Genomic DNA, 14969 nt, shown 5'->3' with positions numbered 1-14969 from the left:
GAGATAGGAACAACACAGCCAAATGCGTACACTCCGTCAAAACGGCTTCATAAACGAATTATGAAAGTATTTGTGGATCTTATCAGAGACATGACTGGGTCTGTTGGTGTGACAACTTCCCTTTGTCAGAAGTTGACGAACACGAAAGTTTGCAGACACGCTACATCCACATCTGGTTAGCTTTTACAGTAGGTAGACAATTAGTGAAAATACCTGGAAATTCAGAGGTTTTTTATGATACATGAGATGACCTCAGCTCATATAAACACATATCGAAAAACGTGTACATGATGTGCCTCAGCTTTTACCTAATATCTGCGAGGACCAGTCAAATGAAAATGAGGCAGATAGCTTATATGAAAGAGTAATCGCTGTAACTGTTAAAACGTTTATCCCGGTACCCAGGCGTCGACCTTGACGTTCGAAGCAATTCAACAGCCATGAGTATCTTTCATCAGGGCTCCAGAAATATGGATATTACCTGGGAGAACATTAGATCTGTGAGGAGGATGTGTAAGGGGTTCCTGGCGTAGCTTCTATAGCTGAGTCTAAATAACTTTGGCAACGTGCGGGCCGCAAACCTTTTTCCATAAAGGCACTGACAGTCTTGTCCTACAGATCGATTGTGGATTAGCAATTATGGCGTTTACTTTTTAAGTAACAGACAGTTTACTTAGTTTTTCCCATTTGTCTCGGTTTCGTTTGACTGCAACTTATAAAACGTTATGTATTATTTAGTGCAAATATTCTTCTTTTTGTAATGTTCATAGATCTATGCAAAAGCTAATGTTTATTCAGTATATTCTACGTTCCGGGAAGTAACAGCATCACAATCACATAATTATTACTGTGTTTGGCCTAATGTAAGTTTGCCCTTCAATTCATGTGTCCGCCTTCCTTTCTTTTAGTCTATATCTTGGTCCAATCTTTATTTATAAGCTAAATCATACCGTATTTGAGTAACAAAACTTTGTGTGTGTGTGTGTGTGTGTGTGCGTTTGTGTGTGTGTGTGTGTGTGTGCGTGTGTGTGTGAGTGTGTGTGCGTGTGTGTTTTTAATTTAAACTTGAACAGTCCCATTTAATTACTCTACAGTCCGAGCCTTATATTAATAAAGTGTAGTAAAATCACACAAAAAATTATACAGCAGTATCATTAGATGGCGTGTCGAAAATGCGTGGATATCTAGATCGACAAACGTACCTTCTTATAGCGAATATTTTCAATAGATGATTGGATGACACCTGCATTAAACACAAGGAAGCTACTGATGTTTAATTAGGTAATAAAATAAGGGACTGATGATGGTTCATTGAGTCACCGAAACTGGTTGCTGTATTATGAATAACATCAAAATAACGGCTGCAGGCCTTTCGCATTATTACATAAGTGAACGGCCTAAGTCCCACAAACTTTCATCAGAAGGATGGATACATGAAAACAAGATGTTTAATGCAAAGAGAATTCACGTTGAATGTATTAGACAGTAAACAATAAATTAGAGGACTCCAAGTGGAAATGGAAAATATACTGTTTCAACCCACGGGACAGGCAGTGGGAAGAAAAGTGTTCCACAAAGCATAGTTTCAATTTAAAACTAATAGCTATGTAAAGAAACCGGTGAAAGATGTCAGTGGCAAGAATAACTGATTCTTAGGAACTTATAAAATGCAAGACAAGTGAATGAATGCTTTATTGTATGGTTTATCGATTGGCTGTTTCCCCACCAGAAAACGAGGACGCAGGCAGAATGGAAGACGCACCGTGCATCTGAAAAGCATGTTCCTTTCGTGACTGTTGGTGGACCAATATGCAGTAAAGAGAGAGATTATAGAACTGGAGCTGTTGTCGGAAAAGAGCCGCCGATTGGAAGTCTATTTCATGCAGCTGCTGAATTGGAATGTATTTTCATCCCATCTCATTATTGCTCGTATCTGCAAACATTCAATTCCGGAAGGAATCCCACATGTCTTCTTGAATTGGATCATCTCATTAAATTTAAAATGTAAAATTCAAAGTGCTATTAATGTGCTAAATCTTTAAAATCAGATTTTTTCGAGATGAAGTCTCTGGATGAAGCCGATAAAAATTCCGTTGAATAAAGACAGAAATTACCACAGCGTGAATCGATAATTCGAAACCCAGAGAGATTTCACTAAATATGAGCTGAGAGATGGAACATAATATTCACCAGAGTCAGAGTCCAATAACTACGAGTAGCTTATAAATTCTATATAGTGACAAGACGTCGTATTTAAGAACTGAACTCTCAACACGGCTAATGAACTCGCGGACAGCTGTAGGTTAGAAACGATGTGTATTTTGTGGTCAAAGGTAACTACAATCGACGCACTATGCGAAGAGAGAATGTAAGTGAGGTGATATATCTCGACGTCACAGAACTTTCATCTTCCGGAGCACATGATATAAATGTAGGAGTCTACGAGTATAACGTCACAGAGATGGAACAGGCATAGGTCGCGACCAGTAACAAAGTCAGAGATGATATTGTGAAACAGAAATGGCAGGAAAACGGAAAACTATATGGGGTTCAATGTTCCACAGACCATTTGACGTGCTCCATAGACCATTTGAACGATTCGTGTATTGAAATGATGTAGTACTTGACAGTTTACTTATTTTTATTCCTACAGCTGCAAGCAACTTCGTTTCTTTTTTTACTGTATCTAACGAGAAATTTTTCGATGGAACGGAAGCGGTTGTCCAGGAGAAGTAGTTTATATGAAATTTCCCTCTAGTGCTGTAGGAGTGGACATCACTATTCTTGTCAACTTATGATTGAATATGTAGGATGAATTTCATTAACGAATGTACGATTAGTGATGGCGCAGTTAAACTACCTAGCTCCTTGAAGAAACCCGTACATTACAACTCTGGGTGAACACCACTGCTAACTGTTGTACAATCAAAACTTCCGTTTTAAGTATAAATGACCCCAGAAAATTATTGTGTGACACATTGTTGAGTAGTTTGTGGAGCTCAGTAATATCCTACCGCCAGCTGAAGTTATCATCAATACGTACACCAAAATAATTGGAGCAATCTTTCGTATTTCCTGACTCCCAGTCATCTCTTACATCAAATGTTGTTATGATTCTAATGACTGAGATTTGAATTTAGCGTTTTTAATTTTTAATTTTTATTTTTTTCTGCAAAATTTAGAGGAAGTCCATTTTTAGAGAACCATTTACTAATTCATTGCAATATATCATATACCAACGCTTCTATTGCTTTCTCTGTAATGAGATTTGTTATCAGCAGTATCGTCTGATATAAATTACGATGGTAGAATGTCAATTGGAGGTCATTCACATGTATAAGAATAGCAATTAACCCAAAATTGTACCTTTTTCGATTCCCTCTGTACGCGTGACTTTTTCCCCAGTGGCACTCCCACTGCCATTTTTCTACAGTCACAAAAATGTTACCTTTCCGACATTGTTTGCATATTGTTTGTTAAGTATAATGCGAACCAATTGTGCTTAAATTCATCAGGTCCATGAAACTTAAATTTTCCTAAGAGGGTATCACGATGTACTCACTGTAGTGGTTTGGAAAGGTCACAAAACGTATTAGCTGTCGATATGTTATTGCTTAAGGCTTGTACTGTTTAATGAGTGAACGCACAAATAGCATTCTCAGTCGAGAAACCACTCTGTAATCAAAAGCGTGATATGATGAGTAAATTGTCTCCACTTAAATGCGTGGTTACCCCTGAGTACAGTACTTTAGACATAAAACAAGTAAGTGAGAAAACTGTTTTCGTGTGTTAATTTTAGATGAAGCGAATGTCAAAAGAGAGAAAATCGTAGCAGGCTGCATCATCCAGTGAAACAACTAATAACAGAAAAGGGCCACAATACGTAATGCACAACTTAGGAAAGCATGTATTGGGGACAAAGAAAGACACTAAAAGAAGAGTGAGAAATATCCACTCGGGTGTCCCCTGGGCAACGGGCCACTGTTTCTACCTAGGGACTACAAACGTCATTAGAGTGCGCAAAATGATGATCACAAAGGCTCCTTTCAGAGCCAACACTGACTATTCATTCAACACAGAAGGACTGTGACAGGCAGAACAAGATCTTATTTCAAATATATGGAAGGATCATAGGTTCGATGTTCATTGCCTCCAGGAAACGCACAGGGGCCAGACTCCACAAGGCCAAGAATACCTGGAATGCAGATAATGAAAGAGATTTCCCATAACCAATACGGAAGGGCAATTTTCGTCAAAAACGATCTCAAAATCACAGAAGGTAGAACTACATCTACATCTACATCTACATCTATACTCCGCGAGCCACCTCACGGTGTGTGGCGGAGGGTACTTATTGTACCACCATCTGATCCCCCCTTCCCTGTTCCATTCACGAATCGTGCGTGGGAAGAACGACTGCTTGTAAGTCTCCGTATTTGCTCTAATTTCTCGGATATTTTCGTTGTGATCATTACGCGAGATATATGTGGGCGGTAGTAATATGTTGCCCATCTCATCCCGGAATGTGCTCTCTCGTAATTTCGATAATTAACCTCTCCGTATTGCGTAACGCCTTTCTTGAAGTGTCCGCCACTGGAGCTTGTTCAGCATCTCCGTAACGCTCTCGCGCTGACTAAATGTCCCCATGACGAATCGCGCTGCTTTTCGCTGGATCATGTCTATCTCTTCTATTAATACAACCTGGTAAGGGTCCCATACTGATGAGCAATACTCAAGAATCGGACGAACAAGCGTTTTGTAAGCTACTTCTTTCGTCGGTGAGTCACATTTTCTAATGATCAGAATAGCGTATAAATTGTTTCTGTAAGTCTGAGTAACAAAAACCATCCACTCTGTATATAAGCCGCCCAGCATAACATATCAGTTCAGTACACCCCAAGAGAACAACAAGGATATAACAGACATAATAATGGGAGACTTCAGCAGTCACAAAGTGGCCCCAGAAACAATGGAGGCGGGTGAAGAAGTCATAACAACAATGATTGAAAATAGAAGACAGAAATGGCAACACACTGTAGAAAGCGTTAACATGACCCACAGTAGTCGCAAAGCGTGGAGACTGCTCGAATAGGAAGATGCTAGTGAGCTGTGCGTGACTCGTGTCATCTCTTCCACCTCACTACGTTAATTTAAATCACTACTGTCACTGAGTTGCTGCTTTGCCTAACCGTGAGCGGCGCTAGCAGCGCGTATCGATATTTTCCCTCTCGTAGTATCTTTGCTGGACTGCTATGACTTGCCGGTCGTCTGTCGTAAGGGAGTTGGTCGCAGTTCGGATTGGCAGTTTGTCGTCGGAGTTCGGATGGCGAGTTCTGGAGTGCAGTCAGTTGGAACGCATCTGGAGTGCAGCCGGACCTGCCAATCGGGTAGTTGCAATGCGGCACTAGTGCAGTCGGATTGGAACAGCAGCGAGGCCTGCGTCGACAGGGCTCGCCCGACCATCACCGCTACGCATTACTTGAGCCGGGCCACAGTCTTGGTGGATGGTCGGTCGGTCGTCCTACTGGACGACGCGTTTTGTCTTGCCAATCGTTCATGAGTCGGCTGTGTGTGTGTGTGTGTGTGTGTGCATGGACCCCCGATTTGCTTTCGTGTGTACTTAGTTACTGTTGGGTATCGTTCAGGTCTTCGTGCAAATGTTTGTCAGGTTGTGTGTGTAGTTGGCATGAAATCTTTTGACAAGTTATTTTTAATCCTGTCTGCATACTGGCTCTGAGAGGTCGGTCGTCTCATCGGGCGACGTGCGTATGTTGTTTTTCTTTGAATTATTTTTTTACTACCTTAAGTGGATTTTTATCTTGTTACAAGTTCTTGTTGGAGGCCTTCAGCTATGAAAGAGTTGCTAAATTACCACAAATGACAATTAGAAGCAGAAACTGACCTCAGCCCTTGGCCCATTCCACAATCCTATTACCTGTTCTGCCAAGCGGGTTTCGCGGGCGTATCAGGTGTATCTGTAGATACACCAGGCTTTTTTATGGTTACAGCAAACCAAATAGCCTCCCATTTGCTGAAAAACGGTAAAGCGGAACACAGACCGAAGAAAGGGCATACGAGAAAACTAAATGCTTCCCAGGAAGAAATGGTTCAAATGGCTCTGAGCACTAAGGGACTTAAAATCTTACGTCATCAGTCCCCTAGAACTTGGAACTACTTAAACCTAACTAACCTAAGGACATCACACACATCCATGCCCGAGGCAGGATTCAAACCTACGACCGTAGCAGTCCCGCGGTTCCGGACTGCAGCGCCTAGAACCGCACGGCCACTGCGGCCGGCCTTCCCAGGAAGAAAATAATGAAACACTCGATCACACATTTACTGAAAAAAAAGCAATCAAAAGTGTGAAGATTGGAAAGGCCGCATGCATAGATGGTATTAAAAATGAACAGCAGATACGTCTTGGTGTTCGCTCTAAATTTTGCCTGTTGGAGTATATGAACTGCTGTTGGGCAACTTGACGAATCCCTAAAATCTGGAGGCAGGCAAAAATAATTGCAATTATTAAACCTGGTAAGGACCCAGAAGATCCTAAGAGTTATCGGCTGATCTCTCTGTTGTGTACAACTTACAAACTGTTTGAAAGACTGATACTAAACAGATTCAAAGAGCTGATTCAGGGCATCCTAATAAAAGAGCACACAGGATTTCGGCCTGGCAAATGTTGTACCTGACAAGCTCCCAGCCTAATCCAGTATGGGTCTGAGAAAAGACTAGCTACAGGGAGGTGTTTATAGATTTGATGGCAGCGTGTGATCCCATCAACCTCATAAATCTCATTGCGAGAGTGCAAAAAACAGGAAAAAGCCCACAACTCACTGATGTACTCAAATCAGTTCTATTTCACAGATGATATTTTGTTGAGTTCCAGGGAAACAAGAGAAGATGGCGACGAAAAAGAATGGGCTTAAAGAGGTCAGTGTTATTGCCCCCATGTAATTCAGTATTTATGCAAATGACCAACCTATCAGTCCCCGGGCTTGATTTTTCATTTGTGCTGATGATAGGGCAATAGCAGTTAAGGCATCAAACGACAAGGGTATTGAGGAAATACTAGCTGAGAACGCGGAAAATGTCACCAACTATTACAATAAAAATCAGTTGAGACCCAATCCAAATAAGACCCAGACTTGCCTATTCCATCTTAACAACAGAGAGGCGAAGCGAGAACTGAATGTTTGGTGGATTGACACAAGATTAACACTCTGCCCTTTCCCAGTGTACTTGGGATTTACTCTTGATAGGACCCTGTCATTCAAGCGGCACATTGAGAAGAGCGGGGCAAAATTCCAATCACGGAATAACTTAGTGGGCAAGCTAACAACATCAAAAGTGGAGCTAAACCCAAAGTTATACGGGCCACCGCATTGGCACTCTGTTACTCTGCTGCTGAGTTCGCAAGTTCTGTCTTTGAGCGGTCATGTCAAACAAACAAACTGAACACTGTCCTCAGCCAGACTTGTAGACATGTTACTGGATGTCCTAAGGCAACAAGAGTAAAACACCTATACTCCTTATCAGGAACTGATCCCCCAAATGTCCGACGTTGAATGTAGAGTAGAATTGAACGAACACAAGAGGCTCAAGATCAATGTCATCCGATACACGAGTACAAATGGTACCAAAACGCCTTAGGTCAAGAAGTAGTTTTCTCCACTCAACCGCACTACTCACAGATCCACCAAAAACTTCTAGAAAAAGACTGTGGCAGGAACAACAAGAATATTCTCACGATTCTGAGGAAGTGCTGCCACCAGGCAGCCAAGTGGGAGAGACGGAAACCCCTGAACAGTCTGCGTTCAGATATGGGCAGAGGTAACAAAAATCGGCACAAGTGGGGAATTAGTGAAAGTGCTTTGTGTCCGTGTGGGAACATCCAGGCCGTGAATCACCCGCTTTAGTGTCCGCTAGTAAACCATCCAAAAGCGTGCACGGCCCAAGACCGGATGGCGTGCAGCGAAACAGCGAGGGCGTATGTGGACTTCTGGAATAATGAGATACGAAGCAAACACTGCATAATATTTTATTATCCCTTGTATAATGTTCCATGTATTTTATTTCATAAATTAGCACTGTAATATTATAAATTTTATAGAGGACAGATCATTCTGTAATATGTGAATATATTGTGAATTGTTTGTAGTACGCATACGAAATATATATATATATATATATATTTATATATATATATATATATATGTATATGTAGCGGCTTGTCACATACATGTCAAGAGGTATGTTCCTGACCACAATGAGAGAAAACAGAAATCACATCAGAATTCAGTGGTGATCGTGTACTGTTTATAATTTAGCTTGAGCTTAGAAAATTACCTTTAGTCGCAGGAATATTGTGAGCAATGCATATGCGATCTTTCTGTCCTGGGACAATAGTGCACACCCCCTCCGCCACGGCGAAGGAGTAGTGCACCGCAGAACTAAGAAGCTCGTGTGATTTTCCAGGGCAAGGTAGCTCATAGTCTCTATACGATGCTCATGCTCTTAATAAGGGTTTCAGTTGGCTACCAGAGCGATTTGCTGAAATTCTCGCAGCAATGAATATACAGCTTGGATAACAAAATCTTCTGAGCAGGTATCCAGCTTCACATTACTATTCTAACTTCTCCAGTTCTCGAAATTTTTATCCGTCTCTTGCAATATTCTTCGACTGGTGTCCCTGGATGGCTGAATAATGTCGATGGACTGTGTCGCCTTCGCTTACAAAAGGCCTTCTTCTCGCCTCTTTTCGGAGGAGTTACTGGGTAAAAAACTTCAGTCTGCTATTGGTGGGCCGTCGTCATTGGGTAAATACTGACAGCAGATACCGAATGAGGGGAGAGAATCCACAATATTCTTGTTGAGTCATCCTGGTTGTTTCCTGGTATCCGCTTACGTTCCTTTCTCGCCATCACTTGGTGTTCACTTCCGTGATTACAGGTGGTGACGAAGACGAAAGCTTGTAGCCGTTATCTCCATCAAAATAGTACTAGTTCTTCGATATTCCCACAAATTTTCTTCAAATCCATAACTTGGTCATATTCTTCTTAACGTTCCGCTACTTCTGACATTACATTTAATCTTAAACGTGCGTGGCTTTGGTGCACTGTAAAATGTTCTTTCTTTGTCCTTCCAGTTTAACTGGCATACATCACCACATCGAAACTTCATAAACTCTCGCAGTGTGGAGACGGTCGAGCACCTTTTTTGTGGGTCAAATTACGGCTTTTATCTTGTGGAAACTGATCAAAAATTTGACGATCGTGGAACGGTACGAAACTATGTATCAGTAGTAGCTGAACGTTTCAGGTCCGTTATGCAGCAGTAAGAAAGAAAATTCGAGTGTATTATCTAACACCCTCATTCTTAAACAATAATATTGCTAGATATCAGTTTTTATTGCAGATGATTCTTGATGTATCAATGACCATGATAGCTGAGTGCTTAGCGTGACAGAATGTCAGTCCTAAAGGTCCGGCTTCGATTCCCAGCTCGGTCGCGGACATTATCCGCTTAAGGACTGCGTGTTGTGTAGTCCTGATCTTCATCATATTATCCTCATCGCCGTTACCTATCCTTGTGTACTTTGATTTTGTATACAGTTAGATTGAATGTAAGAAAAAGTTATTCATTTGATTGGCAGTAATAATGGATTGAACTTTTATGATATTTGGCTATAATACAGTTTCTTTTGCAAAGCACTTTATGGAAACTAAGTGTTGACTATCGTTGCAAACACAAAAGAAAAAATGCAGATCTCACTGCTGATTTCAGTAGTTGAAAATTTGGCTTCGTGCACGCTGATCTATTATGTGGGTATACGCACAGCTCTAAAAGATTTCCTCCTGTGAATGTATGATCGTTAATTTGCGAACTATGTTTTCTGATATTCTGGCTTGTTCGAAATGGAACTCTGTATCATTACTGTAACTGATTACGAAATTAAACATGTCTTTCTCTACTTTAGTCTTTGAAATGCACTGAAAATTACCCTTATTACACGCACAGAACGTACAGTATGCAATCCTTGCCAGACATAAAAGCTGCAGTGGAGTTTTTTTTTATATTTGAACACTATTTATTTCCACGGCTAAGCATAAACTTAATATTATTAGCCAGACCAGATTATCTACACAGCAGTCTTTGATTTCACGCAAGTAAAATTTTAACTCTCTGATTTACGTAAATTACTTACATCACTAATCTTGTGCTACCAGTTGCCCATGTCCATTGGAAAATGACATAATAAAATCTACAATTCTCCATTGTGGTCTCCGGGAAGCTGAAAGCAATAATTTTAATGTAAAATTATCTGCCCGCTTAGTCGCGGGAAAACTGCTTTCATTCAATTATAGTTTGAATTTGCCGCGGCAGCGGCTCCCGCGATCGTGGCGCAGCACTGCGTCACAAAAAATCCTAAATTCGCTGAAAAGTGCTAAAAATGTTGGATGAAATACTCGGCAAGCGAGCTAAAATTAATACAAGTATTTTTAAAAATTTCTATATTCAGAATTAACGTCAAATTCAAGGTACAGACCTTTTTTATTCACCATTGCCCAATGGCGTAATTCACGGTGTAGAAACAAATGAAAGCATAATAAGGGTTCGAGAGAGCGTCACAGGCTCTTACAACATTCACGGCTACGAGAAGGCAGAGAGAGTAATGTTTATGCCTCCGCTATCTGTAAGCAATTTAATATGGTATTATATATGTACATCTTTGTTATTTTTTAATTATCATCGTTGGGAATTGTCACAGAATTCATCAAACGATCACGGCATAACAGTCCGCATAATTATAATGGACATTAATTATCACTGTCTGCGTTGGTTTCCATACTCGCCGACCATTGACATACATAGTATTATACAAACATAAAAATGCAAAATGATTATTTCTTATATACACAATCCACACAATCGATAACTGTTCATACAGAAGTGATATATAAGAACACAATCATTTTTAATGTCTTGCCGGAGACGACGCAATGTACCCTGGCAGCATATGACTGGCATTGGTAAATGTTTGGCAGTATGATGCTATTTACATCAACACAGTCACAGTATATCACTTTATGTTTTGTATACAACGCTTACTTTGTTCAGTCTGTCAGACAGTGGTCAATTTACACTGTTGGATGCTTTACCAAAATGTGCATGTCTCTCCTCCACTTTGCGAGATGACGTATGCCTAGTCCCAGAATAACTGCAGTTATGGTTTCCCCGATCCGGGTTGTGTGCGTTCAGGAAACCTTGGAAAACTGCGCTGGATCCGTGGCCATCTCACTTGCTTCTCAGTTTGACACAGTTCTGTTGGTTCACGAATGAAATTCGACAGTCGTCAAGTGTTCACAATCGAAGCACAAATCACGGAAGTTATTCATAAAAAATCAAAATTTCAGTCTTTTTCGAAAATGTGTAATAATGAAATACCACATCAGTGGTAATATTCAAGTTTATGTTTTGGGAAAAGCATAAAATTAATCATTAAATAATTTAACAGTAGAGTTATGACCTTGCCTCGCAATTGTGCACTCGACAGCGAAAAAGTGGGTCACCCCTGAATTCCAACATGTAGGCTGCACCTGAATGTATGCAACCAACATCGCATATCTGTGTTGCACGTCGTCGCAACACTCCACAGTACAGTCGTTGTAAGATATGCAATGGGTACCGCTAGAGACTACTAGAGAGCACCGGTCTTTATGACAGTCCATCCATATCTAAAGTAACACCACGATAGTACAGAAGAGATCAGACAGTCCTTAACGTTTGTAAACTAAACGTAATTACAACAAGTGCCATTTCAAACGTTATGGGACAACTAGTTTTGTCACATAAATCGTTCAGTAATCCTTAGGCACAATTAAATATTTGAGACAGTATATGGATTTATAAAGTTGTATGGCAATTGGAAACAACTTCTTTGCTGTCTGAAAGGTTTACGCAACACATGCTGAACGTCGTTCAACGTTCAACAGGGAGTAGATCCGCATCAACTTTATTTAATACTAAGCAGTTAAAAGAAAACGTGATTAACGGCGGCAACCACTCTACGGAAATCCCAACATTAACAGCGAATCACAAGTAATATCATTGTTCACATTACTCATCAACAGTTACTTGTACACGAAGTTGTACTTTAAATGACATGACCAACGTCATTGTTCTAGATCCAGATGCAAACCCAGAACGTAAAGCCATTGTTAACCAAGCAAAGCTTTGTGCCTCATCGAGACTCGATCACTAGGCATAAAGAGACGTCAAATATTGACGTTCGCATCAGTATCGTCATTTACTTGAACGTAAATGACGATAAATTTTGTACGAAAGCAGGAACCCTAACACGACAACTACCTTCTTGGTAATTAACCTCGAAAGACGTTGTATAGTGTGGCATTGTCAAGGGATAAAGGCTGCACATGTTTAAAATTGAAATGCCATCATGTAATGCTGGGGAGAAGGATGCAAACCCAGCACCTAATCGGATTGTTGAATAAGTACCTAAAATCAGAATGTAGATATCACAGTTTGTCACCAGTAGTAGGGTTGGAACCTTAAATGACGACTGAAGTTGTATTGCCTGACCGGGATTCGAACCCAGCGCCTACTGACGTTGTTGTCTAACCAGGAACAGACGAGAAATGTCCAATGTTGGTTCACCATCAGCGAGATGTGCACACGTTTAACTAGAAATAAGGTGACGAAAACGTCTATGCTGATTGAGAGTCGAACGCCGCACACATGGCTATGAAGACAGATTAATAATCAACTTCATATTCAGTAGTAGCTAGGAGTTGCAAACCTTAAGGCCTTACTCATCCCTAGTAACGTGTTGCCTAATATCTGCGATATCATGATGTTAATTTACAAGTGGATTGACTGCCGTAAAGAGCAATGTTCTCTAGCAGTCGTGTATCATTGAGATGTAAATGAAGTGCCTCAGCAGAAGGTAATTTCCGTCGTGCAGCACGTATTGTTTCAGAGACACTGAGTACATGCTTTAAGTACACAAAACGTATATTATATAATACGTATATACTATTATTTGGAGGAGCTGCCGCCAAACCTGTTTACTTTTAAATTCCGCTTAATTGTCGTGGTTGAATACATGTTTCATAAGGCTACATCTAATGCACAGCGCTTACAAGAAAGTATAGATTCCTGCGTCATGCTATTTCTAGCTAGGTGACATATTTTGTGGGAGCTATCTTTAACATGAATGTATTTTTGGAAGTATTGTTCGTCAAATATTTGAACAAATCGTCAACTGTAGGTGTGCTGCACATTTTATAGCATAATAGCTGTAGCTGCACTAGTTTGTACTACAGACTTGGGTAGGTTAGGTGTAAATTTTGATCCTTGGAGGGGTGATCGTGGCCATGCGGCCCGGGTCTGCACTAGCCGCGGCTCGCGAGCTACGGGCCAGCCAGGCTGGCCGAGGCGAGACGGAAGTGAGCGAGCTGGCGGTGGCGTTGTTGGGCCAACAGCCCGGGACGAGCCAGCACGGCTGCGCCGCATGCCTCTGCCTCTGCCGCTCCGTTTGACGTAAATATGTTTACCTCCTCTCCTGGAATCAGTATAAGAGCGGCAAGGATAAATACACATCAGGCTGTCTGCCGTAATAGCTCACTGGGAGAGGTCCATTCGAGGTAGAGTCAAAAAATGGTTCAAAAAGTTCTGAACACCATGGGACTTAACATCTGAGGTCATCAGTCCCCTAGAGCTTAGAACTACTTAAACCTAACTAACCTAAGGACATAACACACATCCATGCCCGAGGCAGGATTAGAACCTGCGACCGTAGCGGTGACGCGGTTCCAGACTGAAGCGCCTAGAACCGCTCGGTCACTTCGACTGGCCGAGGTACAGTCGTCGCTCTCATTGAGGGAGGATGTTCCATCAGAGAAGCTGGCAGACGGTATGGCGTACGACATACCACTGCAACGAGATGGTGGAGGATCTGCCTTGAAAGAGGACGCTGGACTGCGTGCACGAAGATCTGCCGTGAAACAAGAGCTCGGCGAAGACAACGTTTTATACAGGCTAGTATTTGCGGAGCTCCATCTGAGGGCGTCGTGGGACAACGTCATTGTCACTGATGAGAAGGTCTTTTCCACGAATAACGACGGTCCACGAATCGTTTACAGGCCGCAAGGGACTCGCCATTGACGCGAATATGTAACCACGACGAGAAGAAGTAGCCGGCTATCTGTTACCTGCTGGGGTTGGAATTTTGCTAGAGGGGCGGGAATTCTTCACAGGATAGAAGGAACTCCGGACAGCGCGCAGTATGCCCACATATAGGAAAATGTGATGCTTCCGTCAGTGCGAATGCTGTACGCAGAAGGGGACGTCACATTGGAAGAGGACCATTCTGCCATTCACAAGTCTGCAATTGTTCAGCAGCGGCTCTCCACGATTGGCGTCAACGTCATGGACTGGCCGCCACGGGCGGCTGATATGAACTCCATGGAAAACATGTGGGCTGAAGTCGCCAGAACATTAACAGAGAACTGGCCACGAAACCAACCAACTACTGCGGACGCTCTTTGGGACTGCGTCCTGGAAGCCTGGGAGGAAGTTGCTTCTTCTGGCTGTTACGTCCGACAGCCTATACATTCTATGCCAAGACGCGTGATGGAAGTACAAAGTAATGAAGGATTCTGGATAAAATATTAGAGTTCTTAAAATGTTTTGTTATCTCTTCTTTTTCGTCATTTTTCCTCATTAGCAGCTAGTGGAAGATCGCGTGGCAACAGAAAAGATACAATATGGGTTAGCTTTCCTCTGAGTTGCCCTTTTCATTGAAGTGGGTTTCTTTTGAATATACAGTTTGTTAAGTATTCTATTTTGATTTCATTTATACCCTGTCTACATACAAACTAATCAGCGTAGATGGACTCTGTCACAGTAGTTTTTGTTATTTCAAATACGTTTCTCTCTTCCCC

The sequence above is a fragment of the Schistocerca serialis genome, chromosome 5, assembly GCF_023864345.2.
Source record: "Schistocerca serialis cubense isolate TAMUIC-IGC-003099 chromosome 5, iqSchSeri2.2, whole genome shotgun sequence".
NCBI lineage: Eukaryota > Metazoa > Arthropoda > Insecta > Orthoptera > Acrididae > Schistocerca > Schistocerca serialis.
The sequence above is the reverse complement of the archived record's forward strand: the minus strand, read 5'-3'. Positions refer to the sequence as shown.